At 50.5% G+C, this 14,746-nt stretch overlaps 1 protein-coding gene and 1 long non-coding RNA gene across 10 annotated transcripts in view; one reads left to right on the forward strand and one right to left on the reverse strand.

The window, feature by feature from the left end:
- The window catches only part of WDR25 (WD repeat domain 25), a 137,769-nt gene that overhangs the window by 34,452 nt on the left and 88,571 nt on the right, over nt 1-14,746 (forward strand). The window lies entirely within an intron of this gene.
- LOC141373199 (uncharacterized) lies at nt 10,918-12,682 on the reverse strand. Its single transcript, XR_012378908.1, has 3 exons — nt 12,404-12,682; nt 11,759-11,836; nt 10,918-11,196 (listed from the first exon to the last, which is right to left on the reverse strand). It is a non-coding gene; the product is annotated as an uncharacterized lncRNA (long non-coding RNA).

Consider the following 14,746-nt stretch of genomic DNA (forward strand, 5'->3'; position numbering starts at 1 on the left):
AAGTGGAGGTAGGGGTCATGCTGGCTGCACACGTGTGGTGGCTGCTGGGAGACGGTACTTGGGTCACTCACATTTCTGTACAGTCTTTTAAGCAAAGCCATGAACGGTTAATTTCCTCTGGCCTACCTTCTCAAAGATGTTTATATAGCCAGCAGTTTTGGAAGATTAGAGATAGTGTTTGCATTTGGAATGAATTTACTTGTATTCCAAGAATAAAGACAGTGTTTCCCTCCACGAGAGAGGTTGGGCAGGTTTATTGTAGCCCCTTATCTAAGACTGGGGCTTCCTAATGTCAGGATTTCCCTCCTATAATGCATCCCACTCTGTGCAGGTCACACCTGGCCTTCATTGAGTCACCTGGGGGAATGGGGACTTGGAACCTGTGCTGCATTCTTACTCTGGCTACTACTGTTGCTCTAAGTGATAATGTGTTTTTTGTCTCTGACCTGGGAGTCTCATGTCTTCTGCTGGTATGTGTAAAACTATGACAGACTAACTTGCTTGTTGACTAGCAGGGTAATCTCAGAGCTTACACAGTTTTTTTCTGAGAGAGAGAGAGAGAGCAAGAGAGCACACGCTCAAGGGAGGGGTAGAGAGAGACTCTTCAGCAGGCTCCATGCCCAGCATGGAGCCCGATGTGGGGCTCAGTCTCATGACCCTGAGATTATGACCTGAGCTGAAATCAAGAGTCAGACGCTCAACCGACTGAGGCCCCCAGGTGCCCCAGAGCCTCTGCAGTTCCTGATGATGGCTCTGGGCTGCCTTAGCACAGCTGGCTGTGAGGCCTCCTCCCGGCCCTGCTGCTGCTCCTTCCTTCTGTGTTTCTGTAGATGCTGCCCACATCCTTGTTGAGTTCCTGCTAGTGGCAGGTCGAGGATTAGGAGACAGTGTGAATAAGACACATAGGGTTTCAGTCCTCACAGAGCAAATGTTTTTCAGCCTTTGCTGTTCTGTTCATTGCTAAGTTGTGACTTACGTACTCATCTTATTGCATCCTCTCTGTCCTCACTGCCGTTTGGTCTGTCTCTGTGGGATATGTATCTTTGTGGTTGTTGCAAGAGCAAGAGTCGATACTGGGGAAGGACCTGGTACAGTTCCTGGTAAACAGTAGATACCCAAATGATGACTGCTGTTGATATTTATGTATTGATTATTGTAAAGTCTGATTGTTGCTTCTTGATGTAAACCCTTTGTTTTTGCCCCAGCCCACAGTATGGAATGTGGCTCAGAAAATACAGGATGCAAGCTAAACCCTGTTTCACCCTGCCCCTGTTGCTGGTCGAATCTCCAGCCACCTTCCATGAGTCTGAACTCTTCCCAGTTGGTCTGGTTGCTGTTCCCCAAACATGACACGGTCCTCTATGCCTTTGTCTTTTCCTTCCCTCTCTTTCAGTCGAAGTTCTATTTATCCCTTAGGACTCAGCCCCGGGATCCCCTTCTCTCTGTACCTCCCTTGAGATTGCTTTTTCTCCCTTATTCCAGGTTGGCATAAACTGCAGCACAGTGCACCTGACCTGCCTTTGTACTCACTGGGAAGGGACTGTTGGGCCATGTGACCCTAGGGAGCAGCACAGTGATGTCACGGACTGTGTGTGATACTCTGATCTAGCAGGCATTTGGGGCTTACGTGTATGATCTAGTACCTTGGCAGCCACGAGCTGCTTGATGTGAACTGAAGGGAAAAATGCCATGTTACCCATCCCAGGGAGAGTCACCCTCACCAGCCCTGGTCCTGAGGACCCATGCTGGCCCAGGTGTAAGATCTGGGCCAGCGACTTGGAAATCACATTGTTCCCCAAAGCCTGTGACTTGGCAGCATCATTTAACCTTGGAGGAAAGAGTCCCTGCAGGACAGTCCAGCTATACCAGACTAGGGGGTGAGCCTCGGTGAGCCAAGCCTGAATCCTACCCCCGTCCCCCTTCTCTTGGGCCTAGGGAAACAGGCCTACTTTGCACCAGGGCTGTTCTATGGGTGCGTTCCATGGCCATTTCTTGTGCTCATAGCCTCACCCATCTGTTACCTGTGGGCATTTCCCGTGCCAGACCAGCACTGACACCAGCTAAGGGAGGAAGCAGCCATACCTCGAGGAGCTCTTAGGCAGAGCATTTAGCACGTGCCAGTGCTTTCCATACTTCAGTCTTCCAGTCACTCAGTGAGGTCAGGAGAGAGTACCTCAGGCCTGCAGAGCTAGAGGTGGAGCAAGGTTTGGGGCCAAGCTCTTTCCCACGACCTGGGTAACCTCCCCTGGAAGGACCGGAACAGCCAGTCTATTGCTCCAGCCACCCCCTCCCTGCTCCGAGGCTGCTTGCTGTGAGCCATTTTTCCCCTGCAGGGAACGAAGAGCTGCCTGAGTGTTACCTCCTCTTGCAGATAGGGGTGCTAGAGACTGAGTCTTTTCCTGGTTGCCTGCCAGTGAGGCATGGAGGGTGAGTCAGGAGCACGTCTCCTCTACCTTGATGCTGTGTGATGTGTCTGCACGACAGACACAGAGCCTTGATCCCATTTTCCGCCCGACTTCTCGCTCGCTGCAGTGACCCTGAGCTGTTCCTGGCCACTGCTCTCCATCTTCCGTCACCTCCGTCATGGATGGGCTTATCATGGTGACCGATTACCCCCGCACTGGCCTGGATGCTTAGGCTCTGTGCATGTTCTTTTAGATTGGCATGAAGGTCATTATTGATGTCCTTATGACCTACTTTCTCACTGCCCATGATTTTGTACATTGTACACACAGGGACCTCCCCCCTCCCCCACTGACTTTCTGACTTCCATGCATATATAAAATGGAAACATTTGAACCCTGGTTATGGTAGTCTTAGCCAGGAGGGTAAAGGGCAGGTTCTATGGGTTTACGGGACAGCCCTGGGGTTCACCCTCGGGCCACGATTAGTGAGTGGAAGTCTCTTCCCCATCAGATGGGCCCACAAGGGTGGGGCAGGGATGGGGGGTCCTCACACCCCCGACTCACCCCACTGCCTCTTCTCTGTGTTCTTGGGACTCTGGCCTTCAAATGCCACACTCTAAGAAAGTTCTGTTTCCCTTCTCCGTGGGGGCCTTCCGCCTGTGGCTTCCCGGGCTTGTCTTCCCACCTGCCTCTCACTTCCTTCCCCTGCTGTCTGCCCTGTAATGTGATAGCCTTCTCAGGGAGTCTTCAAATGAACAGTTTTTAGAATTGTTGAAAGCTCTGTTGGAAAATAGAAAAGGCTATTTCATGGGAAGATGATGACCTTATTAACTATAATTAGGCAATTCACAGAGGTTTCCAATATAGTCCAGCATCTTGCCTTGTTGAAATGGGGGGAAAATTCTGTGGTAATGTCTTTGGGGATGTAATAGTCTTTAACACATTACCAGTTTAATTTCTTCTAGAAGGTTTGGCAGCCTGGCGTTTTCATTTAGAAAGCCGAGGTATAGTTTTACAGACATCCACATTAATATAATAATTACAATTTTGAGCAAGTAATTTCAGACACTGACATCAAGAGTTGTTTTTATAGCTGGAGGAAGATCTCGGGTAAGGAGGTGGAACCTCACATCTAATCTCCCACAAATGGCGTGACATTGCAAACACAGGCAGTTCTCGTCCCCAGGCTAGGCTTTGTATTTTGGGCCAGGCATGTAAATGTGCAGAAATTCTTCCTGTGTTAAGTCCTCTGAGAACAGGCATATTTGAAGTTAATGGGGAATTTTCTTCTCTGAAGAGTTTTGCATACACCAGCCCATGTTCTGAAATTTCTCCTGGCTCCTCATGTCAGGTGCCCCACGCATTGGGGCTGTGTGAGAAGGCAGCTGGCAGTGGACAGTACCCTTGGCACCCCAGGAGCACCTCCCTCGCCCAGCTGTGTTGCCTGGACCTCTGAGGGCACCTGGAGGCCTGGAAGCTGCCACCTCCTGGACAAGCAGGCCCTTCCTGCCTCCATGGTCCCAACCTGCCCGTGGCGTCGGGCCCCTTCCTCCCCCACCTCCGTTTGCTGGCTCCGGCATCCCAACCCACAGCAAATAACTTGGGTTTGATGTTTTACCCTTCCCTAGTGAACATATTTTTTACGGTTCTCTAAGCATTGTTCGTATATCATTTTGGATCCTGTTTTTGAAACTTAATCTCTATCCCTATTTTTATAGCCTTCAAAATAGTCATCTTCTTTCATGTGGTTGTACCACAATTTACTAAATTGCATCCCTATGGCTGAACACTGAGGTTTGTTCCAGCAGGTTTTTTATTGTTGTTTTATAGGCAAGACTTCAGTGATCATCTTTATGTACATAATATTTAGCTTCTGTGTAGTTATTTTCTTAGGCTTGTTTCCTAGGGCCACAATTACTAGCCAAGACCAAGGACAACTTTTTTTTTTTTTAATAAACTTTTTCTTGTTAGGGTAATAGTATTTAGAAAATAGAAAAAGGCAGAGAAAGGAAAATCAAGATGGCCAGATTCCCATCATGCCATGCTCACCACTGTGTCAGCTAGGAATGTGCTAGGCCGCAAATAACGGGAGACCCCCGAGCGCTGCTTAACAAGGTGGCGGCTGACTGTCTCCAGGGCTGGTTCCTGGGTGAAGCCATGCCAGGGGAGACCCTAGCTGTTTGCCTCCCTCTGCCTTGTCGTCCCTGGCCGTGTCCTGCCAGCCCCATTCCTCTTCCTCCTCTTTGTCCTGCCTCCCGGGCAGCTTTACCCTGCCTCTCCCGCCTCTCCCGCCTCTCCCATGGGGTGAGCCGTTTCATTTCTGCCTGCTTTTGGTCCTCAGACAGCGTCTCATGCATTTGGGGCCGTTAGAGTGAGATACTTCTTTTTTTCCCTACCTATCCTGCATTTGCAAGTGCCTGTTTGTGACATACGATTCGGCCAAGGCTGAAATTTTAGTAGTGCGAAGGCAGAGAAGAGAAGAGTGCATCGCACCCCAGGACTAGGAAGGAGCTCATCTTTCTTTCTAATGGGATTGTCGTCTTTTATCCTGTGTTTCTAGTCCTGCCAGGTCCCTTGGGTTAGAAAATATCCTTTGCTCTCTGCTTGGTTCTCTTGCACCAGGGGCAGGGAACAGAATCTCCCTGGGACCTGTCAGTTCCTTTGATTAGTCTTGCAAGGGGGAGTCTATCAGGTGCTCCCTGGGTGTAGGGGGACTGTGAGTGCGGGCATTGCCTTCAGGGAGCTCCTGGAAGAGTAGAGGAGACAGGCAGAAACACCGTTACTGTTAGTCACATAAACCAAGCCAAGCGGGCATAGAAACGAGTGATTTGTGACTTACTCTAATCCTACAGGAAATAAAAGGTAATAAAAGACTCCCATGGACCCACCACCGGATTAAACAGTCACTAATATTCTGCCATACTTGTTTTAGGTCTCTCTGTTTTGTAAGGAGTAAAATATTGCAGATATAGCTAAAGCCCTGACTCCCTCCCTCCCCAGCAATGGCTACTGTGCTGAGGTTGGGGGCTGTGCTTTTGGACGCTGACTACTGTGTTTAACCATAAACAGTATGTGATACTAGCTTCGTATTTTAAAGATTTATAGGAATGTTACCACACTCAATGTTCTTGTGTAATTTGTAAAACATGAAACATGCTTTTGCAGATTTTCCACACACAGACACATCTGTCTATCTGTCTGGAATATTCATTTGTAGCGGCTGTGCAGTATTCCTCTGTGTGGATAAACTAGAGTTTATTCATTCCCTCACTGGTTGAAGGTTAAATTGTTCTTACTCTTTTGTCTCTTGGAAATAAGATGGCAGTGAACATGTGTTCTAGTTATCTACCTCCGTATAATAAAGCCCCTCTGAACTTAGTAACTTCAAACAGTAATGTGTATTTTGTTTATGAACCTGCAGTTTGGGCTGGGCTTAGTAAGAAGAACTCATCTATGTTCTACTTGGTGTCATGTGGGGTGGCTGGAACCTGTTCACTGCCATAGCTGAGGGTGCTTTTGCATGTCAGCTGGGTCCCTAGCTGGGCTGTTGGCTGCAGCACTGCACGTGGCCTCTCCTTGTCGTCTGGGCTTCTTCACAACAGGGCAGCAAGAGAGTCAGGCCAAAACTGGATTGTCTTTATGAGCTAGCCTCAGAAGGCAGGCAGCATCCTGTTTGCTGCATGCTGTCTCTAGAAGCAAGTCTCTAAGGCTGGCTCCCATTTAGGGGGAGGGGAACTGGGACCCACTTATAATGGATGGGCGTCACAGAGGGTGCACGCTGTTTTAAAACCAACACCCTTAGGTGTGCCTCCTTGTGCGCACTTGTGGGAGGCTCTCAGACCCCTCCAGGTGCGCGCCCTGGTGTCCAGGTGGCAGGTGGCCAGGTTGCTGTGCTGGATGTTTGTTCCACTGACGCCACCACAGTACTTGAGTTCCATTTCTTCACACCCTCTCCTACACTTGCTGTTATGGATTTTGATTTTTGCCCCTCTGGTGGGTGTGAAATAGGATCTTGTTGTTTTAATTTGCCTGCCCACCGGTGAGGCCAAGCCCTGCGCCGCCCTCCTGGGATGGTGTTGGATTCCCTTTTCCAGCTGGTTGCCCTTAAGAAGACAGAAACGTCAAAGTGCTGTTTTTTGGCTTATGATGTCAATTTTTCAAGAGAGAAGTGGTGAGTATCCCACAGAGTTTATTGCAAACTATTATGAAGACCTTGGAGTTACTACTGGTATGACTCACTTATGAAAAAAATATGGTTTCAGTAACTGCGGGCTGTATCTGTAATGTGATGGATTTCCATTTAATCTCTCACCTCTCTGTAATTTGCCCAATTTAAAAATGCCCTGAAGCTTGCTTTCTCCTTGTCTGGGAGTCCTGTTCTTGCTCTGTGTTATCACAATAATAGTAATAAGAAATGGTGCCAATACGTGTCTCTCTTCGAGTTCTTGCTGTCTCCTTGGCCATTTAATTACTTCTGGTACTGATTCCCCCCACTCTGGTCTCCTGCTGGAATGGTCTTTGCAAGGAAGCTTCCAGGGAGAATGCCATCCTGAACTAACCTGCTGTCAGGGGTCGGCAGGCCCTGGGTTAGGAGGCTCACCTGGACCCATGAGGGGTCCCCTCTGGGTCTCATGGTACCCCTTTGCTCAGTCACATCTTGTTTAGTGACACCACCAGGTCATAGGGGGCAGTCCATCACCTTCAGGTGTGGCAGCAAAGCCTCGTACCTGGGAACATTCAGGAAATATGCACTGAACCAAATAATTCAAAATGCTTAGTTATAATGATCAGTCTGACCTACTGCCTCCTAAAAACTTCAGGAAAAAGACCATGTTTGACCACGAGTTTTAAAAATGAATTCATAAGCTTTCCTTGAAAAGTGAACTTTTGGCTACTTTTAAATTTAATCAGGTTCTGTCTGAACACTCTGTGCATGGCTTGCTAGAGAATATTATCTTCTCTGCCACTCTGTGAAGGGGTGTTCGGCTTCTTATCTGTGTTTAGAACCAGAGCCTCTGCTGCGGAAATGAAGCCTCGTCTGTGTACCGAGAGTCAGCTCAGACCCTCTCCAGATGTTCTGGAAGCAGCCTCTGCATCCAAACCAGGGCCCTGGTGAACCAAGTGCGCTGGACAAATCTTGATTGGGTGGGTGCAGTATGTTACCCCCAGTGTCGCGGGTGCCTTGCAGTGGGGGCATAGGTCACTCCAGGAAGTGCAGGGGTATCGTTTGCCCAGGCCAGGCTCGTGGCTGGTTCTGGGGAGGCTGGTGACCGGTGTTGCGTCACAGAACAGGGGGGACAACCAGTGATGCCACTGCCCATGTCACCGGGCTCTCCCTGTACCAACCAGAGTGGGTATACATGAGGAATTCATTTTCTCTTGTTCTCAGGGGAGGAAGGCTTTGGGATGTGTTCATTTCCTCTTTTCGTGGAAAGCTGCTAGGTCGGCCTGGGCTAGTTAACTGGGCAAGGCCTCCTAGGCTGGCGGAGTGGGTGTCCCTGAGTCCAGGCACTGTCAAGGCCATACCACTTAGAGGGAGCCAAGCTTCAGAGCCTGTGGAGTTTCCACACCACATTCTAGGTGCCAGCAAAAGTGTAACAGGGGCAGGGCATTAGCTCCGCTTCTGTGACAAGTTTGTTCACGGCCTAACAGTTTGTATACTATGTAAACAAACACTAGCACCTAGTATCCTAATCAGACCTCGGACCTCATTTGCATATTGAGAGTTTGCAGGACATACTCTTTGCTGTTGGGGACCTACCCACTGACCCCAGGGTGTTTTGTCTGATGACCCAGATGTGACTCGCCTGTGCTTAGCCAAGGGGCCCCAACCTCCTCTGGGGTCCTGAAGGTGAGGACTCTTCTAGCTGCTTGGTGTCTGGGCTCGAGCATTCTGGGCCTCGGGGGCCAGAGCTTGGCTTCTGGGATCAGCCTTTCCTGGTCAGGGTCTTGGTTTCCCAGTCAGTGAGATTCAGGAGTTGGGCTGATCTCAGGGCTCCTTCCAACAGCGGCTGCCACCCTCACCAGCTAGGGAGCACCTGCTAGGGACCAGACTCTGTTGGGCGTCTCACAGTCACGCAGAGCAAGAATTTAATCATTCCGTTGTACTGATAGGGAAACTGAGGCCTGACAAGCTGATAGCTTTCCCCGCAGACATGCTTCTTCTGCCTGCCCCTCGTGGTGAATGATCCCATTGCCTGCTTGGTGACCCCCCCACCACCACCAGCTGTCTTCCTGTCAGTTGTATAGCCTGTGGCTTCCCTCTGAAGTGCCTCTTGGGTCTGTCTCCTTCAGTTTTCATTGATACCTCCTTTGTCCATGCCACCACCCTTTTGTACAGCAGTCTGAGAAATGTTCTTCCCTTGCCTCCCCTTCCCCCCTAGGTAGCCCGAATCAGCATGTCCGTCACTAGCCTCACAGCCCGTAGGGCTCAGGATCAAGCCTGCCCTCCTCGGTGTGATGCTTGCCTATTCTCCAGCCCTCTGCCTTCAGTGTGCACATCCAGGGGCCCCCATGGGCCTGAGCTGTGACAGGGCAGGGCTGTCACTCATGCTGACCAGTGCCCAGTGCGGGGGAGGCCTGTAGCAGATACTAGGGAGTAGCTGTTGGGTGAATGTACAAATGTTGCCATAGGGTGTACAGCTGAAAATGAGGGAGACGGTGATTTGGACTCATATCTGTTAGAGTCTAAAACCTCTACTCTTTCTGTCCCCTCCCACTGATTACTGAATTCTTGACAGGGAGGCATACCCAGACCGAAGCCTGACCTGTGTATTTCACAGTAAGTGTCCCTGGCAGCCTGGCTGGCCCGTGCATGAAACCCATTAGGCAGCACTGTCGCAAGTCGCTGACAGTGGGAAGGGCCCATGTCAGCACACGCTCAGCAGGCTGTTATGAAGGCCTTGTCAAGTTTTTGTTTTGAAGGACTTCTCAAAAATGACAGGCTTCGTTTCAAAAGGGCCTTTGTTAATCTAACGGTGTTTCTGGGCTGAAACGTGTGGACTGTTTACCAAAGCTCTTGCATGTAATGAGCTGGGGGCAGAATTAAAATGATTTCAGCTTTGTTTCAGGCAAGAATATGCAGCCAGAGAAGTCATCTGAGGGGAGGAGCCCTCAACACGAACCAAGGGACATCCAGGCGGGGTCAGGGTTAGATCCCGAGCCTTCCAGGGGCTCTGTGCTGACGTTTCCGCCCTGAGCTGGATTTGCATAAGCACAAAACGAGTGTATGGTTATTCTTGGCACGGTGTTACCGTGTATATGCATTCCACAGCTTCACATGGGGCAGTTTAAAGAATTAATAGATATGTCCTTTATTTCTCTCTCTCTATGAGCCAGTGCTTGGAATTAATTTTTTCTGGCCCACTAACTCTTGTGGTTAAAAGTACAAATTAAGCTTTCCGGGAGAATCCATCACAAAATTATTGAAAAGTCAGTGTGGAGAGGATAATGGGCTCTATATTGGGTTATGTCTATAGGGTTATTGTTTTCTGCAATTACACTTTTCTTTGTTTTTCTTCTTTCGTGCTTTGGGAAATCAACCCGAGAATGGGCTTCCAACTCAGAAGAGTTATTGGCTATTTTTCCCAAATGGGATTGCCCTTCCAGAGAACAGTGGGCATCTATTTGACAACAAGTTATAAATTTGTGCTCCAAGTTCTCTGAAGAAAGCATGAATCTTAGACAATGGCGCTGTGGCGCTATATTTCAGCGGGCGTGTAGAGCTGTCAGAAGTCCATAAAGTCCTCAGGCACCAGCTTGTACCCAGCCAGCATTTGTCAAGTGTTCTGCATGTACTTTTTTTAGGATTAGAAGGTAGATTACAGCGAGTTCTCCGTCGCTTTTCACTCTGCAACTTCCCAGTGCCCCAGAGCCTGTTGTAGTGCGAGGTCTGTTGGAGCCCCAGCCCCCTGGAATGAGTGCCCGCCCCACGGTGTCTCACGGCATCTCTCCCACTGAAGGGGAAGAGCCTCCAGGCCCCATTTACCAGGACCTGCTAGGTGCCCCATCAGGTGTGGGGCCGGGTGGTAGAGCACATAGAACGAAAGATGGGCCCCTGCCCTGGAGATGCTGCTGGGTGTGGCTGCTGCCCAGTCTTCCCTGCTGTCCGTGTCCCAGAACCTAGGAGACCCTGCCGGCTGTGCCTGTAGCCGGCTGTGCTCGTAGCTGGCTGTGCTTGCTCCTCTAGCTACTGCAGTTGTAGGCAGATCTTAAACACCAGTCCAGCACCCAGTGTCTTGCCTAAAGCCTTCCAAAGGCTCCCCTCTGTCTCCAGAATAGAGCCCAGATCCCTCAGTGTGCCTATGAGGTCTTCTGGGGCCCTCCTCTTCACCTCTTGTGCTTCATCTGAGTACTTCCTCCTCCTCCTTTTCCCAGGAAGCCCGCACCCCAACCCCCCAGGCTGGGTCAGGTGCCCCCTCCCACTGGCCCCTAATCTTCTCCCTCACAGCACTTATCTGTCTCCTCGCAGACTGCGTCCCATTTGTAAACCGTGGCACAGGGATGCATGGCTTTGCTTACTGTTGTATCCCCAGCATGATCACAGTGAGCAACACACAGTAGGTGCTTTGTAAACATTTGTGGAGTGACACACAGTGCCCTGGAGGAAGGAGCTGTCTCTGTGGGGCCGGCCTTCCACTGCGGTGCAGGTGACGGCCTTGGCAGCTGTCAGCGTGTGATTGGAGGTTGCCAAGGCACGGGCTGGAAGCGGCGTGTGGTGAGGGATGTGCGCTGGGGCCCCAGTCATCACTTTCTTTATTAAACTGGTCCTGTCACTTGACATCCTTCACCACTGAGGGAAAAATAGCCGGTTTCAATGTACAAGTTCAGGGGTGTCTGGGCTGCCGCTGCCCGTGAGAAAAATGACTTCTGGCCAGAGCACTGGGCCGGGCAGGGCTAACCATAGGCCCTCACTGAGGGGCCTCCTTCACTGCCCACGCACACCCCGTTGTAGGGACAGGGACCCCGAGGTTGGAGAGGAGGGGTGGGGCTGCAGCGCTGGCCTCCCAACCTCTAGTCTTGGCTCCTTCTTCATCCCTGCTAGTGCTCTGGGCAGGGAGAGGGAGGGCCAAGCAGGGGAGAGGTGCGGGGACGGGGGTGGGTTACGTTGCAGAACGGCCAGCTGGCTCTTGTGACTTGGCCGTTCCCTCACTCTGGTGCTCCTTCACCTGGAGCTGGAGACTGCATCCTTTCCTTTCTCAGGGAAGCCTGGGTCCCTGGGGAGTGCTCACCGAGGCCACTGTTCCCTTCCAAGGGACCATCTGTGGTGTGCTCTGACCAAGGCATAGCCACTGGTGCATGAGAGTGTGGCGTCCAGAACTCTGAGTGCGTGCAGTGCCCGCGATGAGACTTACGGCTGTGCGGTGGCCATCTCGGGTCCCCAGACACAGGCTAGGTGCATGTGTCTTCTGCCTCCAGACAGCGAGGGTGGCCTGGGAGGTGGGGGGCCCCAGAGGGGCAGGAGGACCTGAGCTCAGGCACCTTCCCCACTGCTCCGTGTGTGTGTGTGTGTGTGTGCGCGTGTCAAGGTGGGTCAGCACGGTGTCCAGGTTCAGGTGGCCCGGGCGCTGGGCCTGCCTCTGCCACTCACTGGCCATGTGTCTGGGCCACCGTCTCAGCCTTTCTGGGCCTCAGTTCCTCTGTCTGTGGACGGGGTAGTCCCTGAGCGGTGAGTGCTCAGCGCTGAGCTGGTCACTCGGGCCACTGACTGCAGGTCTGGCCTGTTAAGCCTCACCAGGCAAGCAGACCCTTCCCTGTTGCTTTTCCCTCGGAGATGCCCTACCTGGAGCTGCCCCTGTGAGGAGCCATCTCACTTCTCTAATGAAAGGGATATGCAGATCATTCTTCCTTTTTTTTTTTTATTCTGGTACCTCTTTCAAAAGTACAGTACCTTACTTAATTTTTATTCTACCTTGAATGTAACTTTAATTTAGTTGCACATTCATTTTTAAAATCTCATATGTATTAATTTCATGATATTGGTTTGTTTTTCTTCTTACCTTTCACGAAGCAATATTACTGAGCTTTCTCTGGCGTCTCTGGCAGTGGAGTCATCGTGGTCCCCCGGGCACTGTGAGTCATCTAATGTAGTTTTCCAGAGCGTGTCAGCTTCACTTCCGTCTCAGTCATTTCAGACCCGCGTTTCCTGAGTCAGTGTGTGGTGCGGCCACTGGAGACTTTGTACCTAGTGCGGGTGTTCATTTGTAAAACTTTGGAACATTTTGTTTTTCCATTTGTGTTTCCTTCCCCCGGCTTTGATCTGCGGCTGCAGAACAGGACCTGACCCCACCCTCTGCCCTCAGCTGTCTGCTCTATCAGAGGAGGTCCACCCCTTTCTAGAACTCTGACCCTCAGCTTGTCACGAGCAGCTTTTCTCCATGGGGACAGGGGGAGCTCTGGGGGCAAGACAGCATAGCAGGGGCCAGCTTGCCACGAGGAGGGGGGCACTTCAGGTGCTCCTCACTTGGGCTTGACGAGAGACTTCCCTTGCAGCAACTGAGTGGGACCTGGAGTGGAGGGAAAGAGAAGGAGCCATCTCTTCCAGTCTCAGGGGCTCAAACGGTTCAGGATATATGTCGCTCCCTCTTACAGGAGAATTCACTGTTTATCTGTCAAGATGCCTGTTATAAACAAGAGCCCAGTGGCTTGGGGGAGGCCTACGCTGTCCTATACATACAGCCTTTGAGAGCCTCAGAAAATCAAGGATTCAGTCCAGTAATATATATGAAATGCCATGTCTCAGTCTGCCTGGGCTGCCATAACAAAACACCACAGACTGTGTGGCTTACATAACAGAAATTTATTTTCTTGTGGTTCTGGAGACCGGAAGTCCAAGATCCAGGTGCCAGCAGGTGGCAGGAGCCTGGTGAGGTCTTTCCCCTTAGGGAGCGATGTCTCCCTTCCCACTGTATTTTCACATGGGCTTTTCTCCCGTGTGGAGCGAGGGAGTGAGCAAGCTCTCTAGTGTCTCTTACTGAGGACAGTAATATCAGATCAGGGCCCCACCCTTATGACGTCATGTAACTTTAATGACTTTCTTAGAGGTTCCATCTGAATACAGCCATACTGTGGGTTAAGCTTTCAGTATGTGAATTTTGGGGGGGATACAGTTCAGTCTATACCACATGTAGTACATTGCCTGACACATGGTGGGTACTGCTCAGTGAATGTTCATTGCATTTGAATCTGAAAGATTTTAGGGTCCAGGAAGAGAAAATGGAATTGGCCCTAAAGGTTCTGGCCAGATCCTAAAGACCAGGAGTCCCCAGGGAGCGGTGTCTGTTCTCAGGAAGGCAGGTCCTGAGGTCAACCTGCTGGCTCTGGCCAGTGGCGGGTGGCAGGCTGGAAATGAGGTCCACCTTTGCCCTTCCAGTCTGAGCCCCTCCATCTCCAGAACCCCTGGTCTCTGATGTCCCGACCCTCTCGGGGGAAACGGAAGAATTGTAACATTTGGTTAAGGTGAGGTGAAGGTATTATTGGAGTCATATACTGTGGAGCCTGAGTTCTTAATCTATTAATAATAATACTTGATTTTTGAGTAATTAGCTCCAGGAAAGCAGGAAATTTGACTGTTTTATCACCAGCATGGCAATAAGTAGGTGTTCTCTAAATGTGTGTTGACTTAATTAAAAGAACGGAGGGTCTCAATGGTGGGCAAAATGACTTCCTGCACTGGCAAACTTGCAGCTTAAGACAGGCAGATCTGCTTTTGCCATTGGCATGCAAGGGCACTGAGGCACAGAGGGGACTTGTGGCTTGTTCCGGGTGACCCAGTGAGGGAGCTTGTGCCCTGCTGGGCTCAGGGAGGGATGTAGGGTGAGCTTCGGGAGGACCAGGCTGGGTGGACCTTATGGATGGGGCTTACTCCTCATTCCCTGCACCTGGCGCCTGTGTCTTTCTGGCTAGTGGGGAGGGGCCCTGGAGGTGCCCACTCCAGAGGCACCCCCTAGCATCAACCTGCTTGGACAGACTGCTGGGGAAGGCCTTCTTTCTGGCCTGTCTAGGGTCTCCAGGTAGCAAGGATTTCGTAAATGAGTGAGTCAATAGAAGGAGACATTAACCACACTTACAGGTTTAAATCAATGCTATTTCGGCTCAGCTAGTTAACCTGTGACTCTCTCTGGCCCCTGACATTCATTCTCAGGTGCATTCTTATTTTATTAGTGTGGCTAATTAATGCATGACATTAAAATATTGACATGAATTGATTTGGTTATCTGTATCCTTGGAGCTTCAGTTAATAAAACAACTGTTGAGACTAGTGGTTTTAGAACATTTAGACTTAATTATATTTTCTAAAGGATTTTTCTAGAATTGCATAACTGCCTGGCAAGCTACTTCAA

The sequence above is a fragment of the Callorhinus ursinus genome, unplaced genomic scaffold (genome assembly GCF_003265705.2).
Source record: "Callorhinus ursinus isolate GAN/ISIS: 27379988/994484 unplaced genomic scaffold, GSC_fseal_2.0 scaffold8, whole genome shotgun sequence".
NCBI classification, from domain to species: domain Eukaryota; kingdom Metazoa; phylum Chordata; class Mammalia; order Carnivora; family Otariidae; genus Callorhinus; species Callorhinus ursinus.